Source organism: Poromitra crassiceps (genome assembly GCF_964638095.1).
Source record: "Poromitra crassiceps genome assembly, chromosome: 11".
NCBI classification, from domain to species: domain Eukaryota; kingdom Metazoa; phylum Chordata; class Actinopteri; order Beryciformes; family Melamphaidae; genus Poromitra; species Poromitra crassiceps.
Window position 1 is genome coordinate 33148446 of NC_139643.1, and position 5000 is coordinate 33153445.

Here is a 5000-nt window from a genome sequence, read left to right on the forward strand (position 1 = left end):
GGACTGATGTATATAGAAGCAGAGGGAGAGGAGGAGAGGAGTGATGTATATAGAAGCAGAGGGAGAGGAGGAGAGGAGAGGAGTGTGGATGGATGGATTTTTCCTCTTTTCCGCCGTGAGCCGTCGTGACAGCTCCTTTCATCCTGGCTGAGGCCCCGGTGTTAGTGCTGGCACCGCACTCCGCCTGCCGCTTTATCTCACACACACACAGACACACACGTGCACACACACACACACACACACACGCACACACACACACACACACACACACACACACAGGCATCGGAGTCGAACCCTACTGAACCCTGTTTTAGTGAGTCTCCAGCCACAGCACATGAAATCTGTTTATATCATTTGGTAGCTGTGAAAGTGTTGGTTTGGACCACAGCGACAGTCTCAGATCCACAGCCTATAAAGCGTAAGAATGAAAGGGAGAAATGCAGGGAGAGCAGGGGGGGGGGGGTAGTAATGTTGTGTGAGCGGTTTCAATAGGCTACACTTAGCATCTCTCTGTCCCTCAAACACCTTTCATCTGACTTCAAGCAACGTCTTTCTCTCATTCTCTTCTCTATGTCCCTTCTGCCTTGTCCCTCTCTCTGCTGCACTCATCCCTCTGCTGTCCCGTTTTATTCTCTCCTCTCCACCAGGGCTGGGTATCGCCACTGATTTCCCCATCCAATATGATTCCGATACACAAGGTCCCGGTTTCCGATACGATTCATTGTAACAGAACAAAATTGATATTGTAACTGAAATATTGATATTGAACCCAGTTACAATATAAATTTTACTTGAGAGATTCTCAAAGAACTAATGGTGTAAATTGTACAAGGAACCTCTAACGGGGTGCTTTTTTTAATAGATTATTTTTGGGGCATTTTTGCCTTTATTTAGATAGGACAGTAGGCAGACAGGAAAGGTGGGGAGAGAGAGGGGATGACACACGGCAAAGGACCTCGGGTCGGATTCGAACCCGCGTCGGCCGCGCGAAGGACCGGGCCTCATACACGTCATGCACGTGCTACCAGGTGAGCCACCTGGTAGCACCACAGGGTGCATTATTAAAAAATATTGTTCACGAGATCTTGTTGCGCTAAGAACCAAGCCACGCGAGTCTGACGGGGTTAACGTTAATCCACGGGAAAATATACTTTATATTAAAAGATCGATATTGGGATTCATGAATCGATATCAGTTCCTTCAAATGAATATTGAGTTGATATCAATATATTTAAAAAAAATTACCCAACCCTACTCTCCACCTCTTTTTATATCATCCTTTCCTTTTCTGCCCTCTTCCATCCACTCCTCTCCTCGACTCTCCTCTCTGCTTCTCTCTCCATTCCCACCTCCTCCTCTCCTCTCTGCTTCTCTCTCCATTCCCACCTCCTTCTCTCCTCTGCTTCTCTCTCCATTCCCACTTCCTCCTCCCCTCTGCTTCTCTCTCCATTCCCACCTCCTCCTCCCCTCTGCTTCTCTCTCCATTCCCACCTCCTCCTCTCTCCCCTCTCCTCTCTGCTTCTCTCTCCATTCCCACCTCCTCCTCTCCTCTGCTTCTCTCTCCATTCCCACCTCCTCCTCTCCTCTGCTTCTCTCTCCATTCCCGCCTCCTCCTCTCCTCTGCTTCTCTCTCCATTCCCGCCTCCTCCTCTCTCCCCTCTGCTTCTCTCTCCATTCCCACCTCCTCCTCCCCTCTGCTTCTCTCTCCATTCCCACCTCCTCCTCTCTCCCCTCTCCTCTCTGCTTCTCTCTCCATTCCCGCCTCCTCCTCTCTCCCCTCTCCTCTCTGCTTCTCTCTCCATTCCCACCTCCTCCTCTCCTCTGCTTCTCTCTCCATTCCCACCTCCTCCTCTCTCCCCTCTCCTCTCTGCTTCTCTCTCCATTCCCACCTCCTCCTCTCCTCTCTGCTTTTCTCTCCATTCCCACTTCCTCCTCTCTCCCCTCTCCTCTCTGCTTCTCTCTCCATTCCCGCCTCCTCCTCCCCTCTCTCTGTAAAGCCATGGCTCAGCAGCATTAAGCCCTCAGTGTGGGTTGCCAGGTCCTAATGATTATTTGGTAAGAACGGCATGCTCCGTTGACTGAGCTGGCTGGATGCTTATCTGGCGGTTACTGGCCTGTGCTTTAGGACTTCAGTTACACAAAATAGTCACTGGGTCATTGCTGGGAGGAGGACCGAGGTAGAGAGAAACTTAGAAAGGGGCGGGGGAGGTTGAAATACAGTAATGCTTTGTTTGTTTTCGCCAGCAATTATTCGCTGTAAATCTCTCGCAATTTGCATGGTTGATTTTTAAGCCTTTGTAATGGCTTCCTTATTCAAGCCTGCCGTAGATTGTGAAAACATTTATCGGAGAATGTAGCGCGCCTTCAGACCGGTACGATGTAGCATAATTGCTGTTTAAGCATTCGTGTTGAAGTACTAATGAAAGTGTGAATGGCTATTAATGGAGGGTAGCTAGTGGTTTCAGCTGCCACTAATGTCTTGTTTGGCCTTAAGATAAGTAAACTGTTGGCCTGTGAGTCCAGGTCCTCAAACTCTCAAAATCTCTGAAGCGCGCCCGCACACACACACACACACACGCACACACACACACACACACACGCACGCACGCACGCACGCACACACACACACACACACACACACACACACACACACACACACACACACACACAGGCAGGGCGCGGTGGAGCGTACGTGAGGTGCTGACTTCCCAGGTTCCTCAGGATCACCTTGCCTTGTAATTACCTGGGGATCAGCAGAGAGCTGCCGACGCTGTCACTCTGTAATCACACCCCTCAACCTCTCTCCCGCCACCTCTGACATCCCCTCACTGCTCCTGTTGTGACTACTTCTGTCTCTGTCTCTCTCTCAATCTTTCTCTTTCATTATCTCACTGTTTATTTCTCTGTCTCTGTGTTTGTCTCTGCACTGCTCTCTCTCTCTCTCTCTCTCTCTCTCTCTCTCTCTCTCTCTCTCTCTCTCTCTCTCTCTCTCTCTCTGTGTTCCGGTTATCCAAAGTTTAGGAGGCTTGTCCAAAGTTAAGTAGGAATGCGCTGAGGAGGCATTTGAGGGACAGAGTTGAGTGCACAAAAAAAAAACTCCCGCAACTTCACCCACATTGCCCCTCCTGTCTGTCTCATGTCGTCAACGCTAATTGTCAGCTCGTCTCTCTGAACCGTGTTGTTGTTTACCATGACCATCTTCACTCTCGTTAGTCTCTCAAATTGAAGTAGCTCACGCTGCTAGGGGCGGAGCCAATAGCCTCTCAATGCTCGTGCTATTAGCCAGCATGTAATCAACAAGGTTGTTTCCATAAAACTAGCCATAAAGAGTTAGCTGTGAGGTATCGCAGCTTTGGAGCGGCAGCCCTCCTGCTATTCACAGCCTCTCATTTGGTCTGGAAGGGAAGCTGTGGCCCACTCTGCTGTGTTTTATTTAAAAAGCGGCTGCACACACCTTCAATGAGACGATTATGATCTCTCTCTCTTTCTCTCCCTCTCTTTCCCTCCTCCCTCCTTTCTCTTGGGCAAAATATGCCAACGCTTAAAATTGAGGGACAATTTTAGCAAAAAAAATGCCCATGTTGCAGATTGGCGCTTGATGCCTTCCCGTAAGGCAAGAGGCGACAAGCACAATCCATCATTCATAAAGAAGCGAATGAAAGAGAGAGAGATGGGGGGGGGGGGGGTGAGAGAAACAACAACAAACAGACCAGGCCTATTTAAGACGGGAACAGCGCCATGGCAACCGATTGCTATCTAATTGCGATGTGCCGCCCTTCTGCGTGTAGCTGCAGTAACCACTGGCAACCGTACAGAGGGAGAGACAATATTCAAGAGGATGAGGGAGATGGCTTGAGAGGAGGTCAAAGCAACAGACGGAGTGACAGAGAGAGAGAGACAATGCTGCGAAAGAGAGCGCAGAGGAAGAGAGCGAGAGGAACAATTAAAGGAGAGAGAACAGGCGAGGCACAGAGAAGTCTTCAGAGTGGCGCTCTGTCACTCAGACAAAGCCCCGTTTCCCAAAAGCATCTTAAACGGTCTCAACATCTCTCAGTCAGAAGCCAGGAGCATTGTGGAAATGCCGTCATGTTCCATGACTAAACATAGTTAAGCATTTGTCTCGCCACACCTCTGGCCCAGCTACCCCCGGACACATGAAAGGCTCAGGGGGCCGGTCTGGACTCGCCTCCCCTCGCAGTGTGAAGTGAGAGGTGAGCGAGCGAGGCAGAGCCCCCGCGGGCTCTGAGAGACCAAGACAAACAGCTGACAGACGCCACGGCATCAGCTGCATTTCCCGCTAGTCGCCCTGCACTCTCCTCCTCTCCACATGTTTGTTTTGCAGCTGGTTGCCGAGACGGCACCGTCGTAAAATCACGTCACTCGCACCAATTGCGCACCACTAAGCTGGGTCAGAGTAGCATTGTCATTGTTGACTTTGTCGTAAAGTGGTATTTTTAAGTTTTTTATTCAACCAGAGGAGCTATATTGAGATGAACGGCTCTTTTTCGATTGAGCTTGGGCAGCACACACAAAGGCACAAAAGCATGGGTCTTAATGAGCACCAGCGTACCGGTTGCAATCATGTTAGCACGTTGTGGCAGCCAGAATTCATAGCTTTCAAGGGGCGTTACGTAAGTACAAGGAACGCCCATTCTGGCGGTCAAAACTCAAAACAACAATGGCGCTGAACACTGACCAGACGCAGCTCCAGCAAAAAGCGGGCTTTTTTCCACCAGTTTCCAGTCAGGAATATTTAGACCATCTATCAAGCGTTGAAAAAGAACGATATCTAAACAAACTGCACGTTTTGGGCACTTCAAACAAACCGAACTATCGTTAACGTTACTGTCCAACACATGGCAGTTCGGAGAAATTGTTTCACAACAAACTGCGTGCAGAGTGCGGACTCGTTTTTATAATGTTGTGGAGAGAGAGCACAGCCCTCGTCGCGTGTGAAGAGAGAGGGAGAACGGGTGAGACAGAAGCAAACTATTTTTTGC

The 5000-nt window shown here is 49.6% G+C and overlaps 1 protein-coding gene across 1 annotated transcript in view; it reads left to right on the forward strand.

Annotated features, from left to right (window-relative positions):
- The window catches only part of slc25a13 (solute carrier family 25 member 13), a gene marked incomplete at both ends in the record, with an annotated part of 69360 nt that overhangs the window by 44359 nt on the left and 20001 nt on the right, over positions 1–5000 (forward strand). The gene's annotated exons all lie outside the window — the stretch shown is intronic.